At 44.3% G+C, this 25,780-nt stretch overlaps 1 long non-coding RNA gene across 1 annotated transcript; it reads left to right on the forward strand.

The window, feature by feature from the left end:
* The first annotated feature begins 1,174 nt into the window (after nt 1-1,174).
* LOC138829023 (uncharacterized) lies at nt 1,175-13,115 on the forward strand. Its single transcript, XR_011372469.1, has 3 exons — nt 1,175-1,315; nt 2,212-2,319; nt 9,829-13,115. It is a non-coding gene; the product is annotated as an uncharacterized lncRNA (long non-coding RNA).
* The last annotated feature ends 12,665 nt before the right edge of the window (nt 13,116-25,780 follow it).

Here is a 25,780-nt window from a genome sequence, read left to right on the forward strand (position 1 = left end):
ATCCAGGCCAATCTGAGCAAAAAAAAAAAAAAAAAAAAAAAAAAGAAAAAGTAAAACGTTATCTCAGAAATAACCAGAGCAGAAAGGGCTGGAGGCATAGCTCAAGCAGTAGTCCACCTGCCCAGAAGCACAAGGCCTGGAGTTAAAATCCAGTACTGAAAAGTAAGGAGGAAGAAAAGAAGGAGGAACCACCTTGAGAAGACCAATAACACAAGTTATTACCTAAGATGTCTCAAAAGGCCTAAAACTCTTTTTTTCCAAGTTTGAGTTCCCAGTTTCTAATGCCAGATACAAACGCTGAAAACAAATAATCTATATTTACTCAAGTAAGTACAGCTGCGGTGCGCATCTCTTCTCCTTTTTCCAGGACAACAGAAAATGTAGATCAATGCAAAGAATAGTAAAATCCTGTCCTTGGTGATATGGTAGGGGTTAGGGAGCTGAGGATGGGGTGGGGTGGGGGGTGGGGCAGAGGGGGAAGAGAGACAGAAAGAAATCTTTATGTGAGGTTCCAGTTGGAAAAAACCCAGTAGAAAAGTTCAACATTGCCCCCAGCCTTTGAGAGAATTCTCTCAAAACAGTGAGTCAATGACAATCATAAACTATATACCTCAAAGAGAGGACAATATGTACCTCATAATTGCTGTGCTTTCAAAGTCCCACTCTCAAAAGTAACACATCACGCGATGGGGTTACAAAATAATAATAAGAATCATCTGCCTTTCTCCGCCTGGTTCAGGATATTTTGAAACATAGTTAGATCTTTTACTATTCTTTTTTTTTTTTTTTTTGGGGGGGGGGTCCGGTCATAGGGCCTGAACTCTGGGCCTGGGCGCTGTCCCTCAGCTCTTCAGCTCAAGGCTAGTGCTCTACCACCTAAGCCACAACGCCACTTCTAGCTTTTTTCTTTTTGCTTATGTGGTGCTGAGGAATCGAACCCAGGGCCTCATGCATGCAAGGCAAGCGCTCTACCACTGAGCCACCTTCCCAGCCCCTTTTACTATTCTTTCTCCCCAGTCTTAAGCAGTTTCTCACTGCCCTAGTTGGCCATAGCACTGACCACAACCTCACTGAGAAACCTTTGAACCTTGCCCCTAAGGACACCTATGTCCCACTGGCTGGCTCCATGACAGAGCCGCTCTTTGGGTTCTGTTGTTGGCGGGAATGTTTTGTCATTCGTAAGAAGCTGTTGAGGTGGCAACTTCCTGTGTCTCTGGCCCTGTGTGTTCATGCAGCCGTGACTATGTGAGCACCTAACGTCAATGCAGTCCAGCACCACGGCAGATGTCCCTCCTTGGAGACAAGAGGCTCTGAGGTGAGAATGACATTCCAGATGGAGGTCCAGCCTGGGGAGATTCTGGAGAACGTGAAGATGGCTGCCAACCACAAGAGCTAATGGTAGCCTGAGGAGGGGTGGGTAGGAGTCAGGACCAGCATAAGCCCCACCCCTACCAGGAAGCAGCCCTGGGAGGAGTCCATGGGAACCTAATAGAGTCCTGGGGGCCTCAACCCTAGTGTCTTAAGAATGGATAGAAGAGAGTCAAAATATTGATAAAAAGCAATTCTTTTGATCTTGTGTGCTTATCTCGCTCAAAGTACAAGTCCAGGAACGAGGCTTACTCTCTGAGCTGTCAGAGAGCTAAGATTCCATTCTTCAATCATCGTTATTTTTAGTTGTGGGGACAAGAGCGTTGAATTACTGTGCTATCATCCCCTTGGGCTGAAATCCATTGCACTAAAGAATCTTTTCTTTTTTTTTCTTTTTTTTTTTTTTTGCCGGTCCTGGGCTTATGGCCTGAGCATTGTCCTTGAGTCTCAAGGCAAGCACTCTATCACTTGAGCCACAGCACCACTTCTGGCCTTTTCTGTGTATTCGGTACTGAGAAATCAAACCCAGGGCTCCATGCTAAGCAAGCACTCTACCACTAAGCCACATTCCCAGCCCCCTCTAAAGAATCTTAGTGGAAAAGTTAGGCCTACTTTTTCCTTCCATAACCTCTGTTCCTGGAGAATCAGAAAGCTCCAAAATCTATTCTTCAACCATTCCCAATTTGCCAGCCTGCCTAATAATCTTGTTATTTTTCTCTCTTTAGTTTGATCATCTCCGTCATCCTCATTATTCCCCAGATCCCTTCAGTATTTTCCCCACCCCCATCCGCACACCTACTACCCAGGGGATGTGGTTTTTAAAAGTCATCTTTCCTTTAATAGATACCTGCGCAGAACAGCAAGGAGGCACTTTGGGAGGAGATGGAGTATTAAGCTCGTCATGGAACTTGGACAGCGAGCTTGTGTTTGGGAATTCAGCAGTCAGCAAAGGTGCTAGGACCTTTTTTTGGAGCCGACCTGTCAGTCCGGGGTTGAAGTATCAGAGTACACTCCTGAGCTGCCCGCAGCTTTGCGTGGTGCTGTTGACCTTTCCGGCAGGGCGTGTTGCAATGGCAAGCGTCCCATTGGTTCACTAAGCTGCATTTGGCATCAGATGAGTAATTATGTCTTTTCTGGCTTCCCACCCCATTCTGATTAACCTACTTTGCCTAACCAGTGCCAACAGGAACTGCTTCTTTGCATCCCTCCCTCCTGAACGGTTTGACTAGACAGTAAAATGCTAATTGCTAAAAGTAGCTCTTCACATGTTGACAGGCTCTGAATTCTCCCTCCTCTGAGTCCTCTCCCCCTGACCCCAGCTTTGCCCTCCCTTCTCAGTGTATGTGATGATAACGGCATCATTTTTTTTAATCAGCCTTTTTGTGTTTTCGGTGGGAAAGAACTTTCAGGCTGGAATGGTGGCGTAGATGGACACTGGAGGGAAGCAAGCTGTGAAGCTAGCCTGAGAGCTATAAGGCCAAGAACCTTTCTGAGGAAAGGTAGTCTGGCCAGATGGATGCCCTGTCCCCTTCCCATGAGAGAAGGTAGGACACGGCCCTAGTGACACTTCATCAGAGTGAAAATGACCAAGACCTGATTCTCAGGATGAGTGGCTTGGCTGAAGGTCATCCAGAAACTAGGGGCAGATCTGAGCCTAAAACCTTGCTTGTTCCTCTCTCTAGATCGATGCTTTCTTGCATTTTTTAGCCACAGAATCTTTGCTTGAAACCAAATATAGAAAGAAGCTGGGTGGCTAAAATCAAGGGGATGTGAGGGTGCAGGGGTCCCCTCAGTCTCTTCTGTCTCTTCATTAAACATCTCAATAATCCCTGCCCTGACCACATTGCTTCCTTTAAACAGAAGGACATTTTAATCTTAAAACTTCCTCTCTCCCACCACCACCACCACCCCCCCAGCAAGAGAGGAGGACAGAGGCTTCCAAGTAAATGAGCTGAAATTCAAGTCAAAGAGACATTCTTCAGGGCTGTTTACTCGGTGTCCCATGCCTCACAAGTTCTGGGATGCCCTCTGGCTGAATCCTGCCTCTGCCGAGCCAGCAAATAGAGCCAGGAAACAGAGCTGGCCTTGAGTAGCAGCAGACACGTGGTGTCTAATACCTGCCCACCTGCCTATGATTCTTGCATGGTTCGCTCTTGCAGACAGATTCCTGGCTTGGTTATTTGGGGTTTCCTCATGCTTCTTAGCCTTTCTTTACTGAGTCTGCATGAGGGAAGCGGGGAGGAGAGAAGACATGAAAATATTGATAGGAAAAACTTGCTCTTTGTGAAAGACAGAAAAACAAACAAAAGGAGAAAAAGAGAAAGAAAAGAAAATGCTAGTAAATACTAAGCATGCATCCAGCAACACAGGTCTCATTATTTTCACTTAGCCTAAGGAGTTTGTTTCACTAGAGAATTAAGACCATATCCCCCAGACATCTCAACACCTCCTGAGGGCAGTGGAAGTATGCTGGGGCTGGAGTCTGGGACCAAGCTCTGCTTCTAACAATACCTCATGGCCACTGACTGAGCAGATTGCCTTGAACTTCTACACTTGGCCCATTTAAAAGAAAAAGATGGCCTCTAAGGTAGCTTCTAGTTGTACCTCTTTGTTCAAAAGCCTACTGATGATAATTGCCTGGCAAGCGTGCTGCCCGCTATTCAGCAAAGGGGCCCAGGAGACTCTTTAAGTAAAATTGCCCTGGTGAAGGCCCTGTCTGTTGAATCATATCTTCGGTAGCTCTCTCCAGGACCTTCAGAAATAGAGAAACCTCCTGGGCAAAAAGCAACCCATATCGATCAAGGGAGGTTAAGCACTAGGATGGTAGCTGTTAGCCACTCTGATTAAAGAGGGCCTTCTTATTGATGACAACTAGACCCTGCGTCCTCTTATAGCAGGAGAACGAATATGACGTTCTCACAGAGAACATTCCAGAACAATCTGGGAAAACAAAACCCCTAAGCAAGCAAGGCCTGTTATTGCTCCTCTTCCATGGGGCACTCGCACAGGCCAGCTTCAGGAGCAGTGGGACCCAGCACACCTGGGCCAGCCTGGCCCTCATTTTCTCATGTGTTGCAAGTGAAGAGAGACAGATCTGTCTTATCCTTACAACCCAGAAGCACTGAAAAGCCATTGTTCCATTCTATCCTGTAAGCAGGTTGTGATGGGTAAAGCCGGGGTCTTAAATCATCCAGGTTATATAAACTGAGTGTTGGCTATGACTGCTTGTTCCTAATCCCACCCATAGAACTAATTCTATAGTATAAACAGTTCTTGAACATCCACAGCCCAGCCCAGAGTAGTGACCTTGAGAAGGAAGCGTGATCTCTGTCCTGGGGACAATGTAATTCACTCACCTACATCCTACTACCTACCTACATTCCAAAGAGATCAAATGGAATCATGTATGTGAAGATAGGAGTAAATGGTGTATTTAGATAAATACTCTGTCCTTAAAACTCAGGCACACAATACCAGGTGTGAAACCGGAGAATGTAGAAATGAAGAAAAGAGCCCTGGCTCTGGGTTTGATTGGATTCAGATGATCATGGCTCTCCCAATTCCTTCAAGGATGACTTTCCACAAATTACCACCCCTCTCTATTCCTCCCATTTCTTGCCTGTAATGTGGTACTAGTCGTACCTACTTTATTCAGTTCAGTTAATGTATGTAGAGTGCTTATGATAGTACATAGAGTATAGAAAATATAATTGTCTTTGACACGTAGGAAGGGCCTGCATTCAGCCTGTGGTGATCTCACTCTTGATATAGCAAAGGAAGCCACCCAAACAAACAAGCCCCAGTCCCCGAGGGCCTGCCCTGGGCTGATCAGTCATCTTGATAATGAGCGGGGAGTGGAAGTTGGTTGTAGCCATTTGCCAACTCAGTGACTTCTGCAGTAGTTCTAGTTCAAATTGGTCTGGCAATAATCTTATGGATGGTCTCTAGAACCAAAACAAGAAAACTGAGCATGAATCCAGTCCCTGATTCTGAGTAACTCTTCTGTGTGTAGTCGTAGCTGCTGGCTAGGTTTTCACCCTTGACCAAAACATCTTGTCAATGACACACTCGTGTCCAGCCAGCGTGCCATCCTTGGCTTCGTGTGTAGATTTGCTAAGACCAGATGTGAGCTATGAATGGCAGACAGCACTGATGACCCATCCCTGGTATTTGCTCAGATGGCACCGAGGCCTTTGTCCTTGAGTCACATCCCAAGCCAAACCCTTGGACTCTGTCACCCCAGCTTTCACAGTTATTCCACAAGGAAGTCCTAAAGTGAGAACTAGTATAGTCAATTCTCAAGCTTAACCAAGGACACCAATAGACAAACCAAGAAATGCTTGGAGTGAGGAAAGGGCTGACAGAGCACTGGACACCAAACGATCACACAGGCCCTGTCACACGATGTCAGTCATATTTCTCAAGGAGAGAATTACTCTTTGTACTTGACCTGGGAAGGCAGGGAATGAGCTCTTCTCTGCAGCAATCAAAACTGTTCTTCAGATTTTACCTTTTCTAAACACAAAAATAAATTTTTTTTTAATTTAAGATGCTTGCTGCAGCTGGAGGCATGTCATGCCTAGCAAAACCTGACACCCCAGCAGGCCCGGGCTCAATCTCAGTACAGTACAGAAAAGAAATTTTTTTAAAATAGCTTTTTGAGGTGAGGTTTGTGTAAGAGACTGTTGCTGTGACTCCTGCTACACGGCTAACCAAGGCCCAGGGATCATTTGAGCCTAATTCACTCTTTCCTTCCACCAACAGAGAATAGCATAAAACTGAAACCACCTGCTAAGCAACTCACAAAGTGTTCTCACTAAAACAGCCAATAGTCACACTTGGCTGTGGTGAGCAGAGCCTAATTACGACCTTTAGAGAACACAGAACTGGTCATGGAACCTCACCTCACATAAAAACACCATGGTGAAGCTGGCAGTGTCGCTTAAATGATCAGCCACCTGCCTAGCAAGTAGAACGCATTGAGTTCAAATCCCTGTCCCACTACAAAACAAACGAACAAAAATACACCAAGGTGCATTCATTTAAAGGCATCAAGGAAGGAAACCAAGGACCTGATTTTCCTCGTTGTGAATATTTCAATAGTAAATTATCTCCACCCCTCTCAACTTCCTATCCTCTTATTATCACTTCTCTATCAGGGGAGAGTTGGGGGAGGGGTGGCACATCAGTGGCAGATGGCAGAACATTGGCTAGAAAGTGAGGGCTCCAGCCCCAAAGGAGAGAGACTTTCTTACACTGCAAAGTGGTCTAAAGTAGGCCATGGCTGCCGGTTGGGGGAGGCTGAGAATTCTCTAGAGGAACCAAGCAGCACTGCAATCTCAAAGGTGGCTAAGTCTCAGTGGGAAAGGAATCTGAGGCTCTTGCAGCCTGTGGAGAGAGAGTAACGCTGGAATGAAATCAAAGGGCACACATGGAGCTCACACAGAAAAGTCACTTGATTCCTTCAAGAAATCAAGAACAAAAACTCAATGTGTGCATTCCTGGGAAAGGGGGGGAGGGGCGCTCTAGGAGAAATACTGGCTTTTAAGATCTACCTTAGAAAACAGTAGACTCAAGAGTAGGGGGCCTCCAGGGGAGCAGGACATTAGAAACACTTGGAACTACGTCTGTAATAATAGTGTTGGCTGACGTAGGCTGAGCCTTCTCCACTCTGAATGCACAGTCTTTGGGCTAGTCTTCGCTTAGCTGGGGACCAACCGATTGCATATGGTAAAAACCATGAGGAAGGGGTATCCAAGTAGCTAAAGGGGGCTCGAACCAGGATAGTCCCAGGACACCCCCTTGTGGAAAAGTCATTTCTCCACAACCTGGGATGCTTCTAGAAGAAGGTGATTTAAGGTCCTACATATTTCACCCTTTCTCTATTTATTGGTCTATTCTTGGCTTTTATAATGTAGCTTCCTTTGCAGAAACAGACAAGATTTGTATGTTATGCCGCTCAATGCTTCCAGGGTCATTAAGACACATTATTAAATCAAGTGTAACCTTGAGAGGAGGAAGCGGCACCACTGGGCCAGAGTGTAGTAATTTGATCCACTCCATCTGCCCTTTTTTTTTCTAGGTTGAAGGAAGTGCAAACAAACAAACAAACAGAAAGTACACAGAAGTGGGGAGTTGGGGTTCTAGCTGCATTTGGCTCTCTCGGAGAGGAGGACCTGAGTTGGGGTTCTAGCTGCATTTGGCTCTCTCGGAGAGGAGGACCTGAGGAGAGTCTCCGAGATTTGCAACAGCTGCTTCTTGCCTTTGGAAGCCCAAACTAAAAGGGGGGGCCATTCAAGCCCTGTGCCTGACAAAAAAAAAAAGAGGGGGCCAGCAGCAATTCAGAATGTTCAGAAGGACCCCTGTATCCTCTTCAAACTCAGTTCCGGCAGCATTTCTCACCACTGAGTCTCCCCACAATCCGCAGGGCAAATGTGCTCTTCTCAGCCCGGAGCACAGCTCCCTCATGACCCTTTAATGCCTTCTACCTACCTCTCCCCAGACACACATTCCAACTGGCCCTCGCTGTCTGAGCTCCAGGCCTGCCAACACATTCCCATTCCAGGACAGATGCAGGCCCTTCCAGCAGTCGCCTGGCTCAAGTTGTCAAGCAAGATATATGAGGCCTAGCCCTAGTATTTGTTAGGAAGACCAAGAAAGGTATGCTCCCCTCCTAACCCTCCCCCCTCCCCCCACACACACGTGTTGCCAGCACAGGAAGAAGGGGAGGGGAGAGAGCTCATGCAGCAGGGGAAGGCTAGATTATGTAAGTGAAGCATCTGGGTTTGATTGATGCTATTCACCTGTTGCTAATTAGTACCCTTGCCTGTCAGGAACCAAGGAAGGGGGGTAAAAAAATCTGTCTGCTGACGCAAGCTCTGATACAGGCAGTAAAGGTTCCATCCAAAAGGAAAATTGAGTGCACCATCTGGTGAGTTTGGTCGTGGGGAGATGAAGATGAATCAACCAGGGTCCCTGCATACCAGGTCTTCATGGTCAAGTCAGGGGACAGGGAGCACGTAAGCAATTGTGTGATGCTCAAAACTTAAATGATCTCCAGGGTACGACGTTTGAAAGTTGTCAGACAGACCCAGCCATTCCTTCCAGAACAGTGTTCTTCCAGGCAGAGAACAGTGTGTACAAAAGCTAAGAACTTGGGGGCCAGAATTCTCCAATCCTGACATGGTAAGATTAAGCTCAGATTCCAGTGGCAGAAGCAGAGTCAAAAAGACAGTTTCTTGCCAATGGGGCCAGCAAGAAGGCTGGAAATCTGAGAACCAAAGGAAGAGGGCTGGACCAAGGGTCTAAGCCAGGGAGAGGGTGGGATGTCTGAGAGATCACCCAGGCCGTCTGCTAGCAGCGTGGAGGCTTGCCTTGGTGAGCCAGCCCGTGCCTCTCGGTGTGGCCCAGCTCAGATGGCAGCACGTGCAACACAGTTGCATGCAGAAAGAATGGGCCTGCTCCACTTGAAGAAAGAGTGGGAGCTGACCACCATAAAGGCCTCAGAGATGGTAGCCCTCTGTGTCACCTGGAGGAGGTACCATCCCAGAAGAGAGGGAGAGTCCAGGAGTGGAGAACTGAACCCATTGCATATATACAAGAAGAAAGAGCCCTAAGGAACACAGAGGACACAGGGCAGAAAACTTACAAAGCAGAAAAGAATTCACTGCAGGTGTGCTTGGTTCTTTTCCTCACTATGTCTCAACCAACAACGTAATAATGTTCACTCAAGTACTGGGTTCTATCTTTCTGTATATATTTTTTTCCAGTCTTGGGGCTTGAACTCAACCCAGGCTTTCTCTCTATGCTCAAGGCTAGCATTCTACCACTTGAGCCCCAACACCACTTTCAGCTTTTTCTGAGTACTTTATTGGAGATAAGAGTCTTACAGACTTTCCTGCTCGGGCTGGCTTTGAACCGTGATCCTCAGATCTCAGCCTCCTGTGTAGCTAGGATTACAGGCGTGAGCCACAGGCATGAGCTACCCACACCCAGCTGGGTTCTTTCTTCTCAACGTCATCTTTCCTCACTCCCTCACCTGGGCCAGGACATCAGTGACACATACCACCTTGATCTCCAGACCATTGTCCCTCCTCCTGAACAAATGCTCAATTAACACCTTCACCTTGAACCATATGGCACCTCAAAAGTTAGCATGTCTCACACTAAACCTGTTCCCTAGCCCCCCTCAATGCATCCTAGCTCAGGGAATGGTCCTCACCTCACCTTGACCAGAAATCCAGTGAAGACTTCTCTCTCACCTTCTCTCTCTCCTTTTGTTGTTATTGTTTTTTAAAATGCAATGCATCTTGATCAAATGTCTTCTTTTTCTAATTGTCTCCAAATCAGCTAATCAACTGTCTCTAACCTATTCATCTTGTATTTGTTTGTTATTGCTGCTAAAAAAACAAATGCCCACCATTAGTATCTGAAAACAATACATATTCATTATCTTTTCAGTCCTAAAGGTCAGAAGCCCTAAAACTCAAGGGGGCCACACGGTGTATTCCTTCAGAGGAGACGAGTTCCTGCCACTTCCAGCTCTACTCGCATTCTTCTCTCACCTTCCTCCATCTGCAAAGTCAGCATCACAGCGCCTTCAAGTCTCCTGGACTCTGACTTCCTGTCTTCCTGGGCTTACTCAGATCAAGGAGGACACTGTCCCCAGGTCAAGATCTTTCATCGCAGATGCAAAGTCCCTTTTTGCCTTACAAGGTAGCACATTTACAGGTTCTAGGGATTCTGAAGCAGGCCCCTCTGAAGGATCAATGTTCTACCCAGCTCTATACCTGATGCCAGCACCCGCCTCCAACATTTCTTATTTAGAGTCATCAGTACATTTCCAATAGCACAGAAGAATCACAAAGTATACAAGAAGGGGGAATAAGAGAAGAAAGAGAAGAGGAAAGGGAGAGAAGACCTTCCCCATAGACTTCCTGAGGAAAAGGGTACCATCAGTTGCTGTCTCTCATTGTTTCCCATCGCTACTGCCCCCTCCATACCATTCTTAACCTGGCTATTTCCTTGTCCTTGGGCACTGAACCTTTGCGCTTGCTATTTTATCTGTCTGGAATATTCTCTACTTCTAAGAGTTCCCTCCACTCTTCCCTGACATTGCACAATGCACTTGACCTTCAGAGGTCAGTTGAGATGTTATGTCCCCAGGAAGCCTCCTCGGGCTTTGGAGTTTAGGTATGTAGTACCTCCGTAGCTCCCTCACACTCTGCCCTTATCTGTCTATGCCCTTATCTCATCTTTTCAGAGTTGTCAGATCTCCATTCTGCTTTCCCTCAGAGCTGTAAGATTGACAGTGAGATCCAAATCTTCCTCATTGTTCTCCAGCTACACTTTAATATTCAAAAATACTTCCTTCACAGGATCTAGATTTTTTTTTATTATCAGTCATGGGGCTTGAACTCTGGGCCTGGGCACTGTCCCTCAGCTCTTCAGCTCAAGGCTAATGCTCTACCACTTGAACGACTTCCAGTTTTGTGAGTGGTTTATTGGAGATAAGTGTCTCACAGACTTTTCCTGCCCGGTCTGGCTTTGAACTGTGATTCTCAGATCTCAGCCTCCTGAGTAGCTAGGATTACAGGCGTGAGCCACTGGCACCCAGCTCTGATTTTTTTTTTTTTTTTTTTTTTGGTCAGTTGTGGAGTTTGAACTTGGGTCCTAGTCACTGTCCCAGAGCTCTTTTGCTCAAGACTAACACTGTATTACTTTAAGCCACAGCTCCACAGTACTTCTAGTTTCTGGTGGTTAATTGGAGACAAGAGTCTCATGGACTTTCCTGCCAGGTGTGGTTTCAAACCTCTACCCTCAGATCTCAGCCTCCTGAGTAGCCAGGATTACAGGTGTGAGTCACCAACACCCAGATGTTAATTTATTTTTAAAAATCCTGCTAAGAGCCGGGCACCAGTGGCTCACACCTGTAATCCTAGCTACTCAGGAGGCTGAGATCTGAGGATCACAGTTCAAAGCCAGCCTGGGCAGGAAAGTCTGAGAGAGACTTATCTCCAATTAACCACAAGAAAACTAGAAGTGGGGTTGTATCTCAAAGTGGTAGAGTGCTAGCCTTGAGCAAAAGAACTCAGGGACAGTGCCTAGGCCCTGAGTTCAAGCCCCAAGACAGAAAACAAAAGTAAATAATAAATTAACACTCGTTTTACTGAAACTGGAATGCAAACCTAATGGAGGCTTTTGGTTTTTTTTTTTTCCCAGCCTTATCCCATGACCTACTTTTTCTCCCTTGCTTATTACCTGTTATTGGCTTGATTGGCAGATGTGTTAACAAAGCAGTGGACATTTGCCTATAGAAAGGGAAGGGAAAGCACACCCCTTCGTGTTCGTTGCTTGGTCCCAGATCAGGAAGGCAACTGGGGACAAGGCCTTGGCAGAGAGAGAGAGAGAGAGAAGAGAGGCCTGGGAGGTTGTCCAAAGTGGGGATCCAGAAAGAGAGGTTTCCCTGCTCAGGTCACATGGGCGAGACTGCACCTGCTATCTGTAATGTCCTTGCTAGCCAGAACCAGACTCCTGAGATGTAATGAGAATTCCAAGACCGTCACAGGAAACCGCAGCTGGACATCAATCATCCCAATGCTATAGGAAGGAGGCAGGGCTGGCGTAGCAGGTACCAGCTGCGGAGTGTAAGTAAGGCCCACTCCCAGAGCAGACCTCCCCACGCCCACCCCTCACATGTACCTCCAAATGCCAGCCTCACTCAAGGCAGCGTGAGAGAGAGTACCACCAAACTTTAACCTGCTCAACAAATGTTAGGACTGTTGGGGGAAAAAATGTTAACAAATGACTCTTTTCCATCTGGCTTTCATAGATGAAGAATTTACAAAAGCATAGTTTGTCTCCAACAGTTAATGCAGCCAATAGTTCTTATAGCCCAGAAAATGAATAGTGCCTCTTTCTCCTTCTCTCTCTCCTATTTTATTATTATCATCCTCATCCTCATCATCATCATCAAGTAGTTGTACAAAGGGGCTACAAGTCCGTAAGTCAGGTTATGAATGAAATGGTTAATGTCACCCCTTCCTTCATTCTTCTCCATTCTCCCCCTTCCATCCCTTCCCTCATTACATAATTCATTTTTCATATAATGTGCATAATATAATGACTACATTTGCTCACCCTTCCTTCCTCCATTACTTCTTAAAAATAAATATTAATGGACTTGTCACAGCAAAAATTCCATTTTCTTTCTACCTCCATATGTGGTAACTTTTGCCTTGGTTTGTTTCTTTTCATGGCTTTATGGTATTGTGTTGTTTATCCCACAATTTATTCATTTGTTTTTCTCTTAGTGGACATTTAGGATGTTTTGAGAGGGGTTCTTTCAAACAAATAACACTAAAATATATTCTCCTGACTAACCTTCTGTACATGCATAAGACTTTCTGAAGTAAAATTGATTGGTACTTCCCAATCTTTGGTAAGTACACAATTACTATATTACTATCCAGAATGGTTTATCTTATTTACACTTCTACCTACAGAATGTGTGTTCTTGCTGCCCATTAGATTTCCCAACTTTTTTTTTTTTTTTAGATTTCCCAATTCTTTGACAAATGTTCTTGGGGGTTTGTTGTTGTTACCAATCTTACCAGATATAGAATGGCATCTTACTTTCCTTTGTTTTGATTACTAGTAAGATTGCACGACTTTTTCTGTATATGTTGGCCTTTTAGATGTCATATTTCATGAAATCACCTGTTTGTATCTTTTGCCTAATTTTTATTTATTTTAATTTTCTTATCAATCTTGTTTATGGTTATATAAATTACACTACATTGATTTCTTGTGCCTGATAGTTATGTTATTTTTCATTTGTTTTCATTTGTTGTTCGAAAAACATATCAATCTGATCTTCTAATAACCTTATTGCATTCTCTTATGAATTTTTTGAGGTTCTTCTTACCATTTCTGTAGAAACTTCTGATGATTCTGTATCAAAGGAAAATCTATCAGCGAGTAAGTTCCCTTGTTCACCGAAGCAGTTAAGTACTAGTGATGCAATTTGCTAACCTCCTGGCAAGCTTGTTCCAAAAACCTCTGCCTATCCAATTGACACACAGGACAGCAACGCCCCCTTCTGGAGACCCGCCAGCAAGACAGAGCTGTCCTGGGTGACGGCCGCTGTGTTTGTTTAGATCAAAGATCCACACTGTTCAGCCTAGCTTGAGGTCAGCTTTGCTGCTGCAAAACAGAATGATCTCCAGGCAAAAGGCTCAGAGCCAGCTGGGTTAGACCAGGGGCTGCCTGGATGACCTGATTAGCTGATGATTAGCCACTCTGCCCTTCTACTTCCCTTACTTGAAAAGGCCACAGGCACCTGAGAAAGCAGGCCAGAAAGAGGAGCAACAATGCATGGAGAAAGGAGGGTAGCCTGTCCTTCACTCGCCTAACCCTCCAGCTGGGTTCCCGAGCTGATCCCCAGCCAGCATTCCACCTAAGTGTCCACCCAGCCGCTGCTGAGTAGCTTCTTAGTCTCCCCAGAGCATATGGGGCTCTGATGGTTTGATATGAAGACCTAGGTTTTATTTCTGCATCTGTCAAAGCTGAACATCAATGCCTTGAATCGGATAGATCTGAGTTCAAATCCCCATGTGTACTTACATAACTTTTCAGGGCTTTTGCTTTTTGTTTGGCTGTCTTTTTCTCTAAGGGAGAAAAAAAGAAACTCCTCAGTGGAATTGTTGAGCTGATCGGATTAATACTAAGTTACTTGCATCACGCCATAGTGGCTGCCTGATAAAGCTGAGGAGGGTCCTCGGCAAGGTAGTGTGGAAATCACTGAGTCATTCCTCTTGTTTAGTGAAGTGTTGGCTACGTGCCAATCTCACTTCTTTTCCAGTGAACCAAGAAATGTGAGTGTCCCTGGAGTGAGAGGCAGCCACTGAAGGAGCAGGGGGTAGAACTTATGTCCATATGTTAACTCATTTTGACTTGGGACAACCCTGGGAGCTGGATCCAATAGACATCATGGCTCTGCGCCAAGTGAAGAAACTAAAGTTCAGAGACTCACTGTGATCTCTGGATATAGAATCACCAGTCGCCATCGGTAGCTCATACCTATAGTCCTAGCTACTCAGGAGGCTGAGATCTGAGGACTGAGGCTTGAGGCTAGCCCAGGGAGGAAAGTCCCTGAGACTCTTATCTCCAATGAGCTAGCAAAAAGCCAGAAGTGGAAGTGTGGCTGGAGCAATAGAGAGAAAAAGCTAAGAGACAGCACCTGGGCCTAAATTGAGTTCATGCCCTAGTAACCAGCACCAGCCAGAGATAGGGAAAACAGACAAAAAGCCAAGAAGCTGTGGGGTCCTTTCTGAGAGCCTCTGGTGATTTGGACCCCCCACCCCCACACCCCACAGCTCATTACTCTTCTCTTGTCCTGAAAGCTAGTCACAAGCATTAAGAAACCCCACAGCTTTTAGCCTGGCTCCTGGGCAATCCTTATCCTTGTTTTAAGAGAGAATAAATCAATCATTTCAATTGTCAGGAGCAACAGTTCTGACTCCCACAATCCTTCCCATCTCTGGTGTTTCCCTGCTCACAAGAATTGACCACAAAGCTAGTGTTTTGAGTGTTCCAGCTTTTCAGAAAGCCTGCCACTCTATAGAATGTCTATGTGTGCAAGTGCATTCAGAGAGTGGTAGAGAGGAAACAAAGGTTAAGGAAGAAAAGAAGCATTCAGAGCAAGCTAGCACATCACTATTTAAATGGAAAATGGTTGCTCTGTTACATACTATGTTTATTAGAGCTATGTCTGCATTTGCCTTGCCCCCTCCCCTGGTTTGAAAGCTTTGCACTGTATCTAGGCCCATGCAGTATGTGTGTCCGTGTATTGTGTAGGATGTAGTGTGTACTATGTCTGTACAGTGTGTGTCCATGTTTCATCTTCTGCCACAGCTGGCCCAGCAGTTGGCATAGCAATGACTGACCCTTAGGAAGAAGGAACTTGTGGCTCATCTCCCCAGACAGAAATGTACTTTCTTCTGATGTACAGAGAGTCTCTGCTCCTTGAGGTCCATGATTGTCAGTGAAATTAACCAGTCCTACCCACTGTCCATAGGGAGGCACAAGTTTCAATGGAAAGAGAGCTTTGAAGAAGAAATTCAAAGGCAAAGCTGACCCACAGGACCTGTGAAAGACTCAGAGGGTACTATTCGCATGGCCAGGAAGCATGGCTGGTCTCTTGCCCAAAGAAAGAAAACTCTACATAGCTGAGAAAATAAGCTGGTCCCATTATCATTCTGTCCAGACTGCTTTGATTTGCAACCTGGTCCCAGACTGCAGCCTCGCCTGCAAGCTGACAGAGAACGATGCCTGTGTGTGTCAAGTGCATGACTTTAGTCTCAGCCAAATGACTTTGGTCTCTTCCATCAAGCTTGGGCTGATGTGAGGAATCCAAGGGCTCTTTGGAGCAGAGGAGTCCCATGAGCCTCCTTCTACCATGGCAGGCCAAGACGTTACCCTGTTTTACTTACTGTTTTAATCAGGTTTATTGTTATTATTATTATATTATTATTATTTTGGAGTTGTGCAAAGGGGTTAATATTCCAGAAGTCAAGTTATGAGTACAAATGCTTCTTGGTCAATGTTACCCCTTCCCTCATTAATCTTCATTTTCCCCCTTTTTTGGGGGGGGTCCAGTTTTGGGGCCTGAACTCTGGGCCTGGGCGCTGTCCCTCAGCTCTTCAGCTCAAGGCTAGCACTCTACCACTTGAGCCACAGCACCACTTCCGGCTTTTTTCTTTTTGCTTATGTGGAGCTGAGGAATCGAACCCAGGGCCTCATGCATACAAGGTAAGTACTCTACCACTGAGCCACCTTCCCAGCCCCTCCATTTTCCCCCTTTTGTCTCTACTTGCAAGTTACATAGTTCATTTTTTACATAGTGTACATGGAATATAATAACTACATTTTCTCACCTCCATTTATGTGTCTTGCTCTTCTATTTTTTTTTTTTTTTGGTTCGGTCGCAGGGCTTGAACTCTGGGCCTGGGTATGGTCCTTCAGCTGAAGAGCTGAGTGCTCTTCCACTTGAGCCACAGTGCCACTTCCGGCTTTATCTGCTTATGTGGTGCTGAGGAATCAAACCCAGGGCCTCGTGCATGCAAGGCAAGCGCTCTACCACTGAGCCACCTTCCCAGCTCCTGCCTTGCTCTTCTTTACCCACCTCCTCAAAACATGCTTCCACTTCCTGGTTGATGGGGTTTATTTACTCATTCATTAACATACCATCCTCATTTTGTTAAAAAATGGATTTTAAGATGAAACCAATTTATTTAGCAATGTTTTGTTTTATGAGTTTTGCTTTTTGTTTGTATTTTGAGCTAGAGTCTTGCCAAGTGGATCAGACTGGCCTCAAACTCACAATCCTCCCACCTCAGCCTCTCAAGTAGCTGGAATTACAGCATGCATTACTACATCCATCTTCAAAGATAATATTTTTGGGAGGGGGGGTCCAGTTGTGGCCCTGAACTCTGGGCCTGGGCGCTGTCCCTCAGCTCTTCCGCTCAAGGCTAGCGCTCTACCACTTGAGCCACAGCACCACTTTTGGCTTTTTTTTTTCTGCTTATGTGGTGCTGAGGAATCGAACCCAGGGTCTCATGCATGCAAGGCAAGTGCTCTACCACTCAGTCACCTTCCCAGCCCCAAGATAATATTTTAAAGTTAACTGATTTCTGTCATTCATTAGTGTATTCAATTGTTTAGTGCAACATATCATTTCTAAATTCCTAACTCTATAAGTAGACAACATGGGTGAAAAGACATAGAGAGCCCCGTCAGAGTGTGCCTGCTAGTAATGTACAGCTGTGGACAAGTGATAGATGTTACAATCTGGTATTATGTGTCTGGTGCTTCCTAATTTTAGTAATCATTGCTAAATTGTCTTATTAATCATCTCACTACTGCAAAAATGAGCTCTCAGAATAAAATAATGTCATTTAAGGGAATAAATCACATTAAGTGAGGTAAACAAAGATCAGAGAGAAAAACAGCAAGTGTTCTCCCTGATGTGGAAGTTGGATCTAAAACACGCTGGGATATGACAAAGTACACAGGATTCTAAATACACACCATGAGACCAAAAGAGGATAGTCTTAGGAGAGAATCACAAAGGTGCAATACCCAAGCGCCTGTTTATATGTATATAAAGTAATACACATAATCAAATGAACTCCAAACATATGGAAACAAAGGATTTTTTTCCTTAATTTGCTTTTTTCTTGTTCTGATGACTCCATATTCTTTGCCTTATAAACCTTGTGCACATCTGTGGGAGGTTGGAAGGGAGGGCACAGAATCTGAGGGAAAAATGGGTAAAAAAAGAGCAGCAATGGAGCTCACTGGACACTGATGAAAATAAACTATGCAATACAAGGGTAGAGAAGGGAGGGAGGGAATGGGAGAGAATGAGGGAGCAGAAGACACTGTGTGAAAGGAACTGTACTTATTTACCTGACACATGTGAAGATAACTCCACTGCCTAGCACATCTAAAATAACAATAAAAAATAAATTAAAGAATGAGCTTTCATAACTTCACACTAGGTACACTGATGACACATCACTAAAAATCTCTCCCTAGATTGTGGCTGATGAGATAGTAACCCTGCCAACCCTGACCTCTGGCTCCAAACAAACAGTTGCTGTCACCTAGACTGTGGCCACTAGAAGGGAACTCACCCTTTACAAATGGACGAAATTAAAAACAAAAATCTGAATAAAAATGAACACTAAATCAAGACATAGGCAATGTTTTTTGGGGGGCGGGTAGTACTTGAGCTTCAACTTAGGGCATTCCATTTCTTTACCTCTCACTCAGCTGTCATTCTACTCCTCCAGCTTGGTTTTCGTTTGTTTGTTTTGCTAGTTATTTTGGAGATGAAGTCTCATAGACTTCACTGCCTGAGCTGGCTTTGAACTACAATCCTCCTGATATTATCCTCCTGAGTAGCTAAGATTAGAGGGTGTGAGTTACCGGTGTTTGGCTGCCATACGCAATTCTGAATCCACCTTGCAACTATAAACAAGCATAGAGAAGTAGCTATGTTTGTAGAGATGACATTCAGGATCCAATTTTGTTTAGCTCAGGTCACCCAGTATACCTCAAAATTAAATTAACTCCTACTAAGAACTATGATTCAGGAGATCTCTGTGCCCCAGGACACCTATAGGAGCCAGACCTTGTCTAGACCAGTATCTTCTATGCCTGGATCCAGATGAGAGTCTCTTGTTCAACCTGTCTTCACCTTAAGTGAAAACCTTGCTTTCACCATTCACTTAGGAGACACTAATAATCTAGAGCCTTCTCCAGAAGATCCTTTTCCACAGATTCAAGTTCAAGATCCTTGGTTCTCTTGAGCTTCTATGCTGCATAAAAGAGTATTGAACTCAAACCATGGCACTGGTTCTAATCTCTAGACCACAGCCTTCCGTTTGCTGCTTATGAATATGATGGGTTTTCATTTGAAGAACTTTGGTATCCAGTATAATATGGGGGCATTTCAATGACCCATTGATTCCCATCTACTCCCCTTTTATCAGAAATTTCAAATATCAGAATCCAAAATGAGGGAGCTATACAGGAAACTTGAGGGGAAATATGGAGCACCTCCTGGTCTTCTCTCATCTATGTGTAGCTTGAAAACATGAACTAAATTAGTTCATCACCACTTTGGTGCTGAGTTAGTGAGATGCTAGAGAAAAGACCATAGCCAACATCAGCCCCAGGGAAATGAGAGCTGAAGCAGTAGCCTGAAGCCTAGGTCTGGACAGTGAATTCCCAAGGAGGAAGGAGGCAAAGGGACATTGCAGGAAGGTGATGAGAGGGAGTAGAGTATCTGCTTTTGTATACTGCCATCTTCCTTATCAAAAGGGCTACAAGATACATGAGAGAGGACCAAAGGTGAAAGAAAAAAAAACAGATCCTGACTGTCTCAGAAAGGAAATCAACAGAGATCAAATGACTTGGCTCCTGACTAGCCACATGCACCCTGTTTCATTCACAAGAGCCTCTCTCCCTTATGCACTGCCCCAGTTCTTTTCCTGTCCCCAGGAAGATGTGCTTTCTGTGCAGGTTGTCTCCCAAGGACACTGGCTTGCTTATTTCTGAGAGGATGTGGTGCAGGTCCATGGAGGGAGAAAATAGACAGCACTTCAGAAAGAAATATGTCCTCTGAAAGTCACGTATGCCTTCTAATGCCCCTAGAGACTGGGGTCGGGTAGCTGAGGAGGGAGGACAAGATCATAAACAGAGACACATCTGTCCATAACTGTTCTCCCGGCTGTCTGGGGGGATACTTTCTAGGGAGGGCGGGGTGAGCAGCCTCTTTGGGCCTAGAAGCTACTTCTAAGAGACTAGCAAACCTTTCTGGAGAGAAATATTTCCATTGTGCAAACTGAAAAGTGGCTCTCGGGTGAGCTCCGTGCCTTCGTGGACAGTGCTGCAGGCACAGAGCGGGCTCAGGCACAGTTCAAGAGATGGCTACGGAAGGGCACTCAAAGCACAGAGGGTGGAGCCTGGGCCAGCACAGGCTCTTGAACATGAATCTTGAAATGAATTTTGTAGCATTCTGTCTACCACCTAAGTGCTTCACCTGTGTTGTTATTACAGCCAGGAAAAGATACAGAATAGGCCCAAGCTAAGTCTTTTTCCTTCAAGTCACCCTGCCAGCAATATCTGACCCATCCCACCATGCAGCCCACTAAGGGGGGGAAACTAACCGGTCTGTGATTAGAGGGCCATTCCTTAGCTCTGCAACTGCAGGTGAGCCACAAACAGGAGCTGCTAAAAAATAGAACCAGATTGTCCCAAGACATTAATAAGAAAAATCCTTTGGGGGTTGGGGATTTAGCTCAGTGGAAGAGCACTTGCCTGGCAAATACAAGTCCCTGAGTTTAGACCTCAGCTCTGTGCACACACATGTGTGTGCGCGCACACACACACACACACACACACACACACACACACACACACACAATCTCTTCAGATGATTGGGCAGAACTGAAGTGGGGGAGTGCACTCCAGGGACAGCCCAGAGGGAAAGGATTGACTATGAGAAATTACAAGGAGTCACGGGAGAGAGAGAAAACCATAAAACTCATCCCCCTCCAAATCAAGAGAAATTACAGGAAATCAAGAGATTAACAGAGGACTAGGGGTATAGCTCGGTGGTAGGGTGCTGGCCTCACGTGCAGGATACACAAAAAGTAAAGTAACTGAAATTAAGGGGTTTTTCTTTTAACTTAACATGCAAAGAAATAAGGCTGTCCTGTAGAACAGGCAATCCGTGTCTGTCTTGGGGTATTTGATTAGCCTGTCCTTTCCCTAAGACACCCCTCTGCACCTCATACCAATGCCATTTTCTGGGCTGACTGCTTGGTGGAGATTATGCCTGGAAGATCCTCCAGGCAGAAGCTCATCCAAGCCAGGTGGTTGCTCTCTGCAGCCCTGCCAGACCAGAAGCATTAGGCAGCTGTTGTGTCCCCATTGTGGAGGGCTAGCTGGCTCAGTCCACAGGACACGCCACAAATGAAATGATGAAAAGCAAAATCAAGTCCAAATTTTGATAGGCCCTTGGGCCTGCCAACTTCAGCATCTATCTGCAAGCTCCAGCATCAATGAGCCATTCATCACCAAGAGCCCTGCGTGCAGCTGGGGCCTCTGAGTGGATGCCTGCTTCTAGCCAATAAGAACAGCCTGTCAGGAGCGGGCAGCTCTGCCCCCAGGTTCAGGGAACAGGGACAGTTGCTCAAGATATATCCTCTTTGAACAGCATTCTCTCTCTGCTCCCTAAACACCTAGGATGTTGCATTCATACTGTCCTCATCTGCAAGCACCTGTTTTTCTCCCTGAGCTTCTATTTATCATTCAAAGACTACTGGAAGACACTTCCTCCCTTCAGCTCTTCCTCCTGTCTGCACCACTCACTGGGCTTTCTCCATGACCTCACCTCTCAAGGCTACGGAACTTGATTTGGATGTCTATCCAGAGGACTGTGCTGTGTGTGTGTGTGTGTGTGTGTGTGTGTGTGTGTGTGTGTGTGTGTGTGTGTGTGTGTGTGTGTGTGTGTGTGTGTGTGTGTGTGTGTGTGTGTGTGTGTGTGTTTCTCCTAATTTCCCCCAACCCATAGCACAATTTAGCAAGGACAGTAGATACTCCATGACTTATTGTTGGACTTCCTAAATATGAATTAGGGACAACCAATGAGAGGGTAGAGCAAAAACTAATTCAAAAAAACATTATCTCAGAGATGAGAAAGACGAGGACAGTTGATTTTTGGTAATTTTGACTTTCAGCCACATGAGTATTTTAGAGTATTGAAAAGCAAAAGCATATCTAGAAAAGGCAGCTCCTTCCATCAAAACCAAGCTGAGAGAAATGAAGCCGATTCCATGATCACCTTGAAAAGAATTATTTCAAGTGACTTTAAACCATCATCTTTCAACTGTACTTCCCTAAGGGATAGAGCCCACGGATAAAGAGATCTAGAAAGAAATCTTAAGTCATTTTTATCAATCTTCTTATTTGCTCTACAAGACAAATGACCTAGTTTCTTTAACAAAGTATAGAAAAAAATTGTACAGTATTTAAAATACTTGAAACCTACAACCAAATGCAACTATAATGGGTTTTGAAATAATCAGACAAATGGAACTCTAGTATTAGATGATATTTTAAAATTATTATTAATTTTTGAGTATGATTTTGTGGAGTTTTATGGTTGTCACCGTTTATTTTATATGATGGTTATGGACTATTATTATAGTTAATTTTATTGAATGTTGTACTTCTGGTTTGTTGTTGTGTGTTTGTTTTTTGTCGGTTGTGGGGCCTGAACTCTGGACCTGGGCTCTGTCCCTCAGCTCTTGAGCTCAAGGAGAGCTCTCTACCGCTTGAGCCACAGCACCACTTCCAGCTTTTTCTGCTTATGTGGTGCTGAGGAATCGAACCCAGGACCTCATGAATGTAAGGCAAGCACTCTACCACTGAGCCACCTTCCCAGCTCCCCAAAAAGAAAAATTTTTAAGTGGAGTTTTTATTCCCATTTCCTGTGCGGGAAAGAGAAAATATTTCTCTCTTCTTTCCAATTCTCCCTATTTTATCCTATTAAGGTTTAAAAACAAAAATGAAGAACAATCTATTGCATCAGATTTAAAAGTTTCTGAACATCAAAGGAAACAATCACCAGAATCAAGAAACAACCCGCAGAATAGAAGACAATCCTTACCATCTATTCAATGGATAAAGGATCAATATCCAGAAATACAAAGACCTAAAAAAATGAACATCAAAAGAATAATCCAATTAACAAATAGGCAAGTGATTTAACAGACATTCCTCAGGAGACATGAAAGTGGCTAATAAACTCATGAAGAAATGTTCCACATCCTTAGCCATAAAAGAGATGTAAATCACGACTATCATCAAGGAAACAAAAACAACAAATACTGATGAGGATGTCAATTCCTCATACACTGTTGTTGGGAATGCAAATTACCACAACAACTATAAACATCAATACAGATAGCAAAATGGTAACCCTTCTGTATAACACCTTAATAAAAACAAGAAAATTATATTTTAATAATAAGTATAGTTCTTCATCAAAAATCCATGCCATTCATGAGCATATATTCAAAGGAGAAGAAATCAACTCAGGCAAGAAGGATACCTACACACCCATGCTTATCCCAGATCTATTCAGAACAGTTAGGCTCTGGAACCAGCCTAGGTGTCCAACACTAACGAGTGGATGAAGAAAGTGTGGCATATATATTTACAATGCAGTATTACTTGTGCATAAAGAAGAGTGAAATTCTGTCTTTTGCAGGAAAATAAATGGAACTGGAGACCATGATATTGAATGAAGTAAGCTAAGCTTAAAAAGACAAATAGAAAATGTTTTCCCTTATATGTAGAATCTCGGCCTAAAATGATAAAAATAAAAATTATAGAAACTCAGTATCTTGCCCATGTAATTGTAACCCCTCTATACGGTATTTTCATAATTTAAAAAAATTGAAGGACTTGAGTGTGAAAATGACACTGTAATGAGTCAACAGGAGGAGAAAGGGAAATGAAGAGGATATTGGGGAGTGAAGAGGATCAAAATACATTACATATGTGTGTATTCAGAGATAGCATAAACTTATCAAGCTGGTGGCTCACACCTGTAATCCTAGCTACTCAGGAGGCTGAGAAGTGAAGATCACAGCTCAAAGCCAGCCTGGACAAAAAAGTCCGTGAGACTCTTATCTCCAACTAACCACCCCCAAAGTGGAGCTATGGCTCAAAGTGCTAGAGCTCTAGCCTTGAGCACAAAAGCTCAGAGAAGCACCCAAGCCCTGAGTTCAAGCTCTACAACTGAAGAAAACAAGAAAACAAGCAAGAAAGAAGCCAGGCACCAGTGGCTCACGCCTGTAATCCTAGCTACTCTGGAGGCTGAGATTTGAGGATCACAGTTCAAAGCCAGTCCTGGCAAAGAAAGTCCATGAGACTCTTATCTCCAATAAACCAGAAGTGGTGCTGTGGCTGAACTGGTAGAGTGCTAGCCTTGGGCTGAAGAGTTAAGGAATAGTGCCCAAGCCCCAAGTTCAAGCCCCATAACCAACAAAAAAAAAAGGAAAGAAAGAAAGAAAGAAAGAAAGAAAGAAAGAAAGAAAGAAAGAAAGAAAGAAAGAAAGAAAGAAAGAAAGAAAGAAAGAAAGAAAGAAAGAAAGAAAGAAAGAAAGAAAGAAAGAAAGAAAGAAAGAAAGAAAGAAAGAGAAAGAAGGAAGGAAGGAAGGAAGGAAGGAAGGAAGGAAGGAAGGAAGGGAGGAAGGAAGGGAGGGAGGAAGGGAGGGAGGAAGGGAGGGAGGAAGGAAGGGAGGAAGGAAGGGATGGAGGAAGGGAGGAAGGAAGGGAGGGAGGAAGGGAGAGGAGGGAGGGAGGAAGGGAGAGGATGGAGGGAGGAAGGGAGAGGAGGGAGGAAGGGAGAGGAGGGAGGAAGGGAGAGGAGGGAGGGAGGGAGAGAGAGAAAGAGAGGGAGAAAGAAAGAAAGAAAGGAAGGAAGAAAGAAAGAAAGAAAGAAAGAAAGAAAGAAAGAAAGAAAGAAAGAAAAGAAAGAGAAAGAAAGGAAGGAAGGAAGGAAGGAAGAGAGAAAGAAAGAGAGAGAAGGAAAGAAAGGAAGAAAGAGAGAGAGAAGGAAAGAAAGGAAGAAAGAGAGAGAGAAGGAAAGAAAGGAAGAAAGAGAGAGAGAAAGGGAGGAGGGAGGGAAGAAGGAAGGAACCAAATGGGGAGGGGTTTAAAGGAATAAATAAAGGAGGTGAACTTGCACAAACTACATTGCATATATATATATGAAATTTTTACATGAAACTTCTTTATACTACCCATGAATCCTGAATTTAAAAAAGCAACCTATGTAATGGGTGAAAATATTTGCAAGTCATACATCTGATAGGTTTAATAACCATGATATTCTATAATTTAATAATTATAATATTAATCAGTTAATAGCCACAAATGTGTATAATTAACAACAAAGTAAAAATAAATAACTCAAAGAAAGAAGGACTTGAATAGGCATTTCTTCAAAGAGGATATTCAAATATCCAACACACATGTGAATAGATGCTAAGCACCGCTCATTAGGAACTGCAAATCAAAACTACAAGGAGAGATCAATGCTTAACTCTTAGGATAACTACTACTAAAAGCAATAATAATAATGATACTGTTATTACTATTAAATATAGAGAAAAACCTTATACAACCTTGTGAGGACATAAAATGAATGTTACAGATGCTAAAAAAAAAAAAATGAGAGCTCATTTTAAAAACTTAAAAATTGACATATGATCAAGAAATTCCACTATATCCCAAAAAAATGAAAGCAGGATTTGTGTGTGTGCATGTGTGTATGCATGTGTGTGCATGTGTGTACACGCATGTGTGTATGTGTGCGTGTGTGTGCGTGCATGTGTGTGCAGTGTGCGTGTGCATGTGTGTATATGTGTGCGTGCATGTGTGTGCACGTGCATATGTGTATGCGTGCGCGCGCGTGTGTGTGTGTGTGTGTGTGTGTGTGTGTGATTCAGGGGCTTAAACTCAGGATCTGGGCATTGTCTGTCAGCTTTTTCACTCAAGCCTCATTCTCTACCACTTGAGCCACATCTCCACTTCCAGTGTTTGGTAGTTTTAATTGGAGATAAGGGTCTCACAGACTTTGCTGCCATAGCTGACTTTGAATCATGATCTCAGCCTCCTGAGCAGCTAGGATTATACGTGTGAGCCACTAGCATATAGCTGAAAGCAGGATTCTGAAGAGATATTTTCACTTATAGTCACAGCAGCACTCTTCACAACAGCCACAAAATCGGAGGGGAGCGGAGACAGTTGTCTGTGGATATATGAA

The sequence above is a fragment of the Dipodomys merriami genome, unplaced genomic scaffold (assembly GCF_024711535.1).
Source record: "Dipodomys merriami isolate MVZ:Mamm:240054 unplaced genomic scaffold, mDipMer1.0.p SCAF_17, whole genome shotgun sequence".
Classification (NCBI taxonomy): Eukaryota; Metazoa; Chordata; class Mammalia; order Rodentia; family Heteromyidae; genus Dipodomys; species Dipodomys merriami.